This window comes from Cajanus cajan, chromosome 7 (genome assembly GCF_000230855.2).
Source record: "Cajanus cajan strain Asha chromosome 7, NIPB_CcT2T_4, whole genome shotgun sequence".
NCBI lineage: Eukaryota > Viridiplantae > Streptophyta > Magnoliopsida > Fabales > Fabaceae > Cajanus > Cajanus cajan.
Window position 1 is genome coordinate 34927120 of NC_138523.1, and position 10974 is coordinate 34938093.

Consider the following 10974-nt stretch of genomic DNA (forward strand, 5'->3'; position numbering starts at 1 on the left):
GAGGGCAAACTCAACTGCCTAGGATGTCAGAAGCACCGAAGCAGAGCCTGGAGAGGCGGTACTCACAGCTTCCAGCTTGGGCGGCAAGCGAAGCTAAGCCTGGAGAGGCGGTACTCACAACTTCCAGCTCGGGCGTCGAGTGAAGTTGAGCCTGGAGAGGCGGTACTCACGCTACCAGAGTGTTCAGAATTACGGAGGTATGCAGCTTCCGGCTCGGGCGACGAGCGAAGCAAAACCTGGAGAGGCTACTCAGTAATTTTCCACCGGAAGACACTACAAGTCGGAAGGATGGCCTTATTCCCCGGACAATTGGGTCAACTCCTTTACTTATCAACCGGTACACTAAAAGGCCGTTTGACTAAGTAAAGGGGGGGCAGCTGTAGACCCCTAAAATTGTCCGAGTCGGAAATAAGACTCGAAGACTCTCGAAGATCAAAGGAAAGTCAGCCAAAGGGACTCTTAGAAGACCGTGGGATGACAATCTGTAGGTTTAGAGGTCTTAGAGTAGCAAAAAATAAGAAAGTGGAGGGAATGAAGCCCAATACGGCCTCCCAAAAGTTCAGTACGGCCGTATTGAACATTTTAAACTACAATACGGCCGCACTGAACTCAATACGGCCGTATTGAAGTTTCTGAACTTCAATACGGCTGCACTGAACTCAATACGGCTGCACTGAACTTCAATACGGCTGCACTGAACTCAATACGGCCGTATTGAGGTTTTTTGAACTTCAATACGGCCGTACTGAATTCAATACGGCCGTATTGTAGTTCAAAACTTCAATACGGACCGTATTGACCCCCAGAGGCCGTATTGCGCCTCATCCCTATAAATATGACGTCAATTGGACGTCATTCTACACTTTTACACTGAGTTTTAACCCTCTTCTTGAGTATTCTGGGTTTTTTTGAGCAGTGCTCTGCCTAGAAATCACTCGGAGAGTTGATCCGACAAAGTTCTCGAGTTCTGAGCTTTTTGCTTGAGTCTCGAACTGAGTCAAAGGGAAATCCTCCGGATTTCCATAGTTAAAATTTTCTAGGAGGGAGCGAGCGGGCTTGTAGAGCGAGGGAACGCCAAAAAGCTTCCCAGTTTTACTTGAATATAAAAGCACGCTTCAAAGGTTTCTTCTTAAGACCTTCCTTTTACTGCTTTCTGTGTGTATATTTAACTGTCATCATGTAGATAGTTAAGTTATAATTGTTTAGAATAAATAGGGGTAATTTAGTAATTTCGCACTATTATTTTTAGAAATAATCTGTCATAGGGAACCTGAAAGGGGCGCTGTGGGGTGCTAACACCTTCCCCACGCGTAACCGACTCCCTTACCCGACTCTGGTTGTCATGGCCGAAGTCGATTTTTGAATCGATTGCCTTAAACTTCTTTTTCCAATGTTTTGAGTAAAACATTGGTGGCGACTCCATGAACCCTTCCTTTTTATGAAAACCGCTAATCCATGGAGGGTCCCGCTTGGGATTAACATGGATTGGTGAGCCTTTTAATAAAATTGCTCGTTTGACAAGGTCTCAGTTTGAGAATAAGTCATTCTAGCAATCCATATTTTTAAACAAATAAAAGAGTCCAACCATCCTTCGCGAATGCCGAAAGCCCGTTTCGGGCCGGTGGCGACACAAGGCAAACACCACAGTTGCAAGCTCCAAATCATGAGTAGAATAATTCCTCTCATGGGTCTTAAGTTACCTTGAAGCATATGCCACTACTCTCCCTCCCTACATCAACACACAACCCAACCCCTGGTGAGAAGCATGGAAGAACACATCAAAATTCTCACTAGTGTCAGGTAACACCAAAATTGGAGAAGTAGTCAATCACCCCTTCAATTCCTGAAAACTCTACTCACAAGCGTCCGTCCAAACAAAAGGTTGATCCTTCCGAGTCAATTGATTCAAAGGCATTAATATTCGAGAGAAACCCTCTATGAATCTCTGATAGTAACCCGCTAACTCAACAAAACTCCTAATCTTCGTAGCAGTCCTCGGACAGTCCCACTAAATCACAGCCTCCACCTTGGCTGGATCCACTACAATCCCCTTTACCGATATCACATGCCCCAAAAACCTCACCTTATACAACCAAAACTCACTTGGATAGCTTGGCATATAATTTCCTTTCCCTCAGCACCTCCAAAACCAACCTCAAATGCTCCCGGTGATCCTCCAAAGATTTGGTATATACCAATATATCATCAATGAAGACCACCACAAACATGTCCAAGAATGACCTAAAAATCTTGTTCATGTAATCCATGAACACTTCCGAAGCATTATTGACACCAAAAGGCATCACTACATACTCATAGTGACCATACCTAGTCTTGAAAGAAATCTTCGATATGTCACTCTCCTTTACCCTGATCTGATGGTATCCAGATCTTAAATCAATCTTCGAAAATATGCTCCTCCCTAGACCTTGAACTCCTTGATCCTTCCTATGCTTGGTTAAGGCTTCCTATGGAGGAGGAAGCCTTAAAGCCACCACGGTTGGTGGAGGAACACTCCCAAGAGGCGCCACTCCTTGGAGAAGAGATAAGCCCCTTCAATTCTCACCACACTCTTCTATGAAGGGATAAGAGAATTGGATGCACTCAAAGAGGTTTAGGGACTTTTGATGAATTAGAGAGGAACTCCATGGCCCCCTATCCTCTCCTCTCTACCTAGAGTGAGCTTGGGTCTTCCTTGGTTGGCCTTCATCATCCTAAGTGAAGTGAGCTAGCCTAAAGGAGCTACACCACCAAACACCATCCATTTCTCTCCTTCATTTTGTGCGTCACCCTTCACCTTCTCAAACACCAAATCCTCCACTTCTATACCCTTGAAGAGATCATCCTTCACATCATATCAACCTTGGAGAAGAGAAGGAATCAACCACTAACTCTCATGGAGAAGTTGGTTCCATCAAAATCCGCCTAGCCTACCTTAGTCCTCTTTGGCCAAGTTTGCTTCTCCTTCCTTCAAGCTTGGGAAGCTTGTGCTCCAAGCTTCTCCTTAGCTTGCTTCCCAAGCAAGCTAAGTGATAAGCTTGCTCCACAAGCCTCCTAACTAGCTTGGATGGTCAAACCAACCAAACCATGGTTTACTTGAACCATGGTTAAGGTTAGCTTGCTCCCTAAGCTACCTCCTTCTATATATTTGTAATTCTAACCTTGTACCTCACTTTTGATGAATAATAATCAGAATTTCTCTCAAAATTCTCCCTTCCAAAGCCTTATAATTTCATGGATAACTCTCTCCTCTAGGTTCCTTCACAAAGGTTTCCAACCTTTGTGCCTTGGTGCCTCAATCTTCTAGCTTCTTGAAGAAGCTACCGAACCTCCTTGTTGCTTTTCCACCATTGAAGTTTCTTCAAGGTGTTTATCTCTTCATTGGCGTGTCAACCTCAAGAGAAGAAAGGGATTGAAGGTGGAGAGTGAAGAAGAACATCAACCACTTCTACTCACTTCCATCATTTTTGGTATCTAGAGCCTTTGTGCTCTTGAGGTTATGTGTCTTTTTCGCTAAACTTGAATCCGTTTTGTTCTTCTCTTCTTTTACATGTCTTATTGAGTTTTCTGAATGGATCTAGTTCTTGTTCATATTTTGATGGATCCTTATGTCACATATTGTTAATTGATTCATGTTTTTTCTTGTTTCCTAATTCCTTGAATCAATTCAGTTTGGTGTTTTTAGGTATTCATTGTTCTTGTGCGTTTTTGCTTTGCTTGAGTCTTCTCCATTCTTATAACATGAGTTCGTGATTGGACAACATTATATAGCATGTATTTTTGGTTTTTAATCATGGAAGTTTTGTCTAGAGTCATGTTTAGTCCTTTACATGTCATTAATTCCTAGACTAGCTTGTTTAACCTTTGATTTTTGTGTTGTTTTGAGTCAAATACTTGGTGCGGTTTTTGTTTGATATTCTTGTGCCTACCTATATGTGCTTTTGATTTACACCTTTGAGTTCTTAATTTTCTATTAGTTCTAGAAAATTTCATAGAGTTAGGTTTCTTTTATGTCAGATTAAAAAGTTTGTCAAGAAAATTGTTAAACACACCTCCTATTAGGTTTCCTTGAGTTTTGTTCTTGTGGCTGAAACTTGTATCACTTCTTAAGGCATAAAAACAGAGGCAAAATAGAGGTATTAGTGTTCTATAAAAATTTGAAAAACAAAAGAAAAGAGTGCTTGAATATTGACCTAAAAATTGACAAATTATTAAGCACTATTAGAACATTTCACTTGAATACCTCTTGTTTTGTGGAAAATTTTGGCAGCAGTTTTATTGCCTTAAATCCGAGATTAATACATGTTCAAAAGGCATTAAACTCCTGTACAAAAGAAAAAGAAAAGGTGAAAAAGAAGTCAAAAAAAGAATCATAAAGAAAAAAGTACTAGAAAAAGCCAAGGAGTAAAAATTTTTGTGTGCATTTTTCTCTCGGTTTTGACATTTTGTGTGTGCTTTGCCTTTATTTTTCTGTCCAGCCACATATCATTTGACTTGAGTCTTATTTTTTTTTTATAATATTAGATTTTATTTTTTAATCTAATCTAGTGCCATTGATAGGTTTTCCTTTGTGTGCTAGCCTTTCTTTGGTGCCTTAATTTTTTGCTTGTCATTTTATTGGAACTCTTTCTAGTTTTGTCTCATCTACTTCCACCATTTGGTGTAGCTGTTCCTAATTGTTCCTTTTCAGTTTTTGCATTAATATTCCAGTAACTTAAGGTGTGTTGAGTGCTTCTTGAAGGTGTGGCAGGCCAAGTTCAAAGGAAGTCAACATTGAAGGCTTTTGGTGGTGGTCTAGGAAGCTTACTTCTCCATTGGAGGAAAGCTTTGGGAATTCAAACACCTAGGAGTAACCAATATCAAGGTTACTTATAAGAGAGGAGTGACAAACTTGTGAGGCTGCAAGGATTGGTGTCTGAATTGGAAGACAAGGAGCAACAAAATTTTGTGAAATTTTTGTGAAATTGGTGACTAGTTTAGAGACGGAAATTTTGATACAAAATTTTCCTTGGAAAATCTGTCTCTAAATTTGTCACTAACTTAGTGGCTGAGTTTTGTTTTCTTAAAATTAGGTGCAGCCACTACTTTCATTTAGTGTGAATTTGCATTTCATTTGGTGTAAATTTTCATTTCATTTGGTGTAAATTTCCATTTCATTTCTTGTAAAATTTTCAATTTCTTTCATTTCTTGTACAAAGCCTTTTTAGGAGTGTCTTGGAGTGCCTTAGGTGTATCTCCATCTCTCCTTAGTGTTTTCAATTAGGTAAATCCATTTAGTGCTTGTGAGAGAGGTCCTTGGAAGTCTTTGGTACTTTCCAAGCTCTCACTTAGCTTTATAGCTTTAAACGCCTAGTTTATCTTTTCTTGTCTTTTAAGTTTTCATGCAATTTATGTTTTAAGAAATTTATGTTTTCATCAATTTATGTTTTCAAGCAATTTATGTTTTCATGCAATTTATGATTTCAAGCCTTGACTAATTGTACACATTAGACACTTGTTTGTTATTTTCTTTTTGAAAAGATCTTTGTGAAAATTATTTTGTGCAAGACAAAAGTACAAGGGGGTTTAGAGATTTTTACTTGAAGAGGCTCGGTTATTAAGTGGCTCTTTGTAGCTCACCTACCTCCATAGTTCAATTTGTACTCTTAGACCTCTAAGTGTCAAGTCTAGCACTTCAAAAAAAAATTTCCTAAAATCTATTTTTGTGTGAAAATCCTTTTTGTCTAAAAATGTCTCAAGATTCCGACCCTGGTGAAAGTGAGAGCTCTCCAAAAAGTCTTTCTTATTTAACTAAAGAGCACAAATCACTTAAACTATGGAGAAAGTAAGAGGCCATTCAAAAAGAAAAAGAGAAAACTGAAAGAGAAGGCCAACTTTCTTATCTAGAGGAAGAATTGAGAATTCTTAGGCAAGAAGAAGAAAACCTCAAAGAAGAAATGATAAAACAAAAAAGAAGGAGTAGGAGCTCACACTCTCAATATTCTTCTCCCAATGAGAGTCTAAACATGGGAGACCACTATCAACCTCCCCCTAGGAGAACCATTAAGCCTAGAGAAGTCAAAGTTGACCTCCCACAATTCTTTGGGAAGGATGATGTGGAATTATACTTAGATTGGGAGATGAAAGTTGAGCAACTCTTTGCTTGTCTCAAGGTGAGTGAAGAGAGGAAAGTCCCTCTGGCTACCCTTCGCTTCCAAGGGCATGTCATGTATTGGTGGAAGGCCTTAGAGAGAGAAAGGCACCTCCATAATGACCCTCCTATCCAATATTGGAATGATCTTAAGAGTGGCATGAGGACGAGGCATATTCCCACCTATTATGGAAGGAAGCTTATGAATAAGCTCCAAAGGCTCCAACAAAGAGATATGTCTGTAGAACAGTACAGGCAACAAATGGAGTTTTACATGAAGAGGGCTTGCATTAGAGAAGAGGAAGCTACAACTGTAGCTAGATTCTTGAGTGGTCTTAATTTAGAGATAAGAGACCAAGTGGAGCTACTACCCTACAGGGACCTAAATGACTTGGTCCAACTTTGTGTAAGGGTAGAACGATAAAAAATGAGAAAATCCTCTTTTAAAAGAGAAAGCTCCCACTCTTCATCTCTATAGAAAGATTACAAGAGGGAGGTAAAATCCATTGAAAAGAAAAAATATTTTGAACCTTCTAAGTAGGGGTGGGTATACAGACCGGTCCGGCCCGTTTAAGGCCCGGTCCGTAAAACCCGCGTTTTATACGGGCCGGATAAGTCCGGTCCGTAAAATAAATGGACTTATTTTTTAAGTCCGTATCCGGCCCGCCAAAATCCGCGGATAACGGACCGGTCCGCGGGCCTAAATAATGGTTCAAAAAAATAAATTTTTTAAAAATAAAAATACATAAAATTAGAAGAAAAAAATATTTTTTATTTATAAGCTAAATTTTATCATACTAAAATTTATCAATAGTTAAAATGGTTTAAAATACTAAATATTAAAATATTAAAATAAAAATAATTACAAATACTTAAATAATAGTAGCAAACTTTCAATAATAAAAGCATCAAAATGTCATAAAAATCATTCAAATGACAAATATATACCAACTAAACATAATTTTAATGTCATAATAATTTTAAAAAATTAAATACACAACTTAATATTAAAATCATAATATTTAAAAATATTAAATGTGAAGTCCGCGGACTAGCCCGCGAGCCCGCGGATTAAATCCGCCAAGTCCGCGGACTTAACGGACCGGGCTCAAAAATTAGACATAATCATACGGATTTAAAAAAAACGGGTCCGTTATCCGTGAAATCCGCGGGCTTACAGACCGGTCCGCGGACCCGAGTCCATCTACCCACCCCACAAAGAAAGTTATGATCATGAGGGGACATGACACTTATAGTAGTTAAGAGGAGACTACTACTTCCTCTAGTGATAATGAGGAAGAAGCAAGTGAGCATGAGGAAAATGTGGAGGTTACTTTTCCTTATGAAGGGGAGCTCTTAATGATTAGGAGACTCCTCAACAACCAATCAAGTGGTACTTTATCACAAAGGGAGAACATTTTTCATACTAGATTCAATGTTTCAAATAATGCATGTTCTCTCATTGTTGATAGTGGATCATGGTGCAACTGTTGTAGCACTAGGTTGGTTGAAAAGTTGAGTCTAACTACTAGTACTCATCCTAAACCTTATCAACTTCATTAGCTTAATGAGGATGGTGACTTAGTAGTTGACCAACAAGTAAAGGTCAAGCTTTCCATTGGGAAATATGAAGATGAGGTGCTATGTGATGTAGTACCAATGGAAGCTTGTCATATCTTATTAGGAATGCGATGGCAATATGATAAGAAAATCATGAATAATGGCCTTACTAACGAGATAACCTTTACACATAAGGAAAAGAAATGTGTGCTTCATCCTCTTTCTCCTCAATAGGTGGTTGAGGATCAAGCACAAATAAAACTCAAAAGAGACAGTGAGAAAAGATTGCAAAAAAAAAAAAAAAAATAGAGAGAGAAAAAAAGGTACGTGAAACCTAGGAATAAAGAGAAATCTAGGGAGAAAGGAGTCCCCTCCCTAGAAGTTGTTGATCAAGAAAAAGAAATTTTCAAACAAAATCTCTTGATCAAACAACCCTCTTTTATCCTATTGTGTACAGGGACTCTAACTTGCACTGTCACATCTAGTAGACATGAGACTCTACCAAAGGGGGTCAAAATTCTTTTGAAAGAATTTGATGATCTATTTCCTCTGAGGGTCCAATGGGCCTTCCTCCTTTAAGAGGGATAGAACATCAAATTGATTTGGTGCCTGGGGCTGGCCTACTTATAATACCAACCCCCAAGAGACTAAAGAAATAGAGTCTCAAGTTCAAGAGTTGTTGGAGCAGGGCTGGGTTCGAAAGAGCTTAAGTCCTTGTATTGTTCGAGTGTTGTTGGTTCCCAAGAAGGATGGCAAGTGGAGAATGTGTTGTGATAGTAGGGCCATCAACAACATCACTGTTAAATATAGACATCCCATCCCTAGGCTTGATGACATGCTAGATGAGCTTCATGGAGCCATTATGTTTTCTAAAGTTGACCTTAAAAGTGGTTATAATCAAATTATAATAAAAGAAGGTGATGAATGGAAAACCTCTTTCAAGAACAAGTTTGGATTATATGAATGGTTGGTGATGCCCTTTGGTGTCACCAATGCTCCTAGTACTTTTATGCGTCTCATGAATCATGTTCTAAGGGATTGTATAGGTAAATTTGTTATAGTTTATTTTGATGATATTCTTATATATAGTAGGTGCCTAAGTGATCACATAGGACACTTAAGGCAAGTCTTTAACATTCTTAGGAAAAATCTTTTTGGTAATTTAGAAAAATGTACATTTTGTTTAGATAGTGTTGTGTTCTTATGTTTCATTATTATCAAAAAAGGGGTTCATGTGGACCCCGAGAAAATCAAGGCCATCCAAGAATGGCCCACTCCTAAGAGTGTTGGAGACATTAGGAGCTTCCATGGGTTGGCTAGCTTATATCGTAGCTTTGTTCCTAATTTCTCCACACTCGCCTCCTCATTGAATGAATTTGTTAAGAAGAATGTGGAATTTATAAGGGGAGAGAAACAAGAAAGAGCCTTCCTAGCTTTAAAGGATAAGTTCACCCATGCACCACTTCTAGCTCTTCTAGATTTTTCAAGAACTTTTGAGCTAGAATGTGATGCCTCTGGGGTGGGCATAGGGGCGGTTTTGTTACAGGGTGGGCACCCAATTGCTTATTTTAGCGAAAAACTTAAAGGTGCCTCCCTTAACTACCCAACCTATGACAAAAAGCTCTATGCTTTAGTTAGGGCCCTTCAAACTTAGGAACACTTCCTTATTCCAAAGGAGTTTGTCATTCATAGTGACCATGAGTCACTAAAATATTTGACGGGTCAAGGTAAACTTAACAAGAGGCAAGATAAATGGGTAGAGTTCTTGGAACAATTCCCATATGTGAGCAAATATAAGAAAGGGAAAAATAATGTTGTAGTTGATGCCCTTTCAAGGAGACATGCTTTATTAGTCTCCCTTGGCTCACAAATCTTGGGATTTGATCTCATTAAGGAGTTGTATTCCAACGACTCTAAGTTTAATGATTATTACACCTAGTGTTTAGCAAAGCCTCAAGGAGGTTTCTATATTTCTGAGGGGTACTTGTACAAAGAAAGAAGAATATGTATACCCCAAGGATCTACTAGAAAAATCCTTGTGAAGGAAAGTCATGAGGGTGGTCTCATGGGGCACTTTGGAGTTGAAAAGACTCTAAGTTTTCTCAAAGAAAAATTCTTTTGGCCCTACATGAGAAGGGATGTTGAGAGGTTTTGCTCTAGATGTATATATTGCTTGCAAGCAAAGTCTAAAGTAATGCCTCGTGGCTCCTACACACCCTTACAAGTTGCTAACTCTCCTTGGGTTGATATTAGTATGGATTTTTTATTAGGCTTGCCCAAAACCCAAAGAGGCATGGATTCTATCTTTGTGGTAGTGGACAGATTTAGCAAAATGGCTCATTTTATACCATGCCACAAGATAGATGATGCAAGCAACATAGCAAGACTCTTCTTCAAGGAAGTGGTTAGACTTCATGGTCTACCCAAGAAAATTGTGTCAGATAGGGACACTAAGTTCCTTAGCCATTTTTGGAAAACTCTTTAGAGTAGGCTAGGAACTAAGATACTTTTCTCAACTACTTGTCATCCCCAAACTGATGGGCAAACAGAAGTAGTTAATAGATCCCTATTTACCATGTTAAGGGCAATCCTTAAGGGTAACCAGTCTTGGGATGAGTACTTCCCCACATTGAATTTGCTTATAATAGGGTAGTCCATAAGACTACCAAAATCTCACTTTTTGAGGTTGTTTAGGGTTTTAACCCTCTCACTCCTTTGGACCTAATACCCCTACCAGATTCTTCTCACTATTTTCATAAAGAAAGGGTATCTAGGGCTAATTTTGTGAAGAAATTACATGAGAAGGTTAAAACTCATATTCAACAACAAAATGAGAGAATTGTTTTAGAAAGAAGCAAAGGCAAGAAAGACCTCATTTTTTAGGAAAGAGATTGGCTTTGGCTTCATTTGAGAAAGGAAAGGTTTCCTTCTCAAAGGAAGACTAAATTCAATCCAAGAAGAGATGGTCCTTTCCAAGTCCTACAAAGGATCAATGGCCATCATCTTCATGGCCCTAGCAATCTTATTCCCTTTGCAGGTTATGATAATGAAGAGATCGACCCTACAGATTTGAGGACAAATCCTTCTCAATAGGGAGGGGATGATAGACCATGGGCCAAGGGCCCAATCACTAGAGCTATGGCTAGGAGCATACAAGAAAAGTTGGACATCTTGAAGACCAGTGGGCTTGCCCAAGGTACTCTTCACTTGGACTACTCTATCATGAAGAGAAGGCTTAGTTCTACTGGTGTATAGTTTGTACATAGTTCTCTTGTATAGGTTTA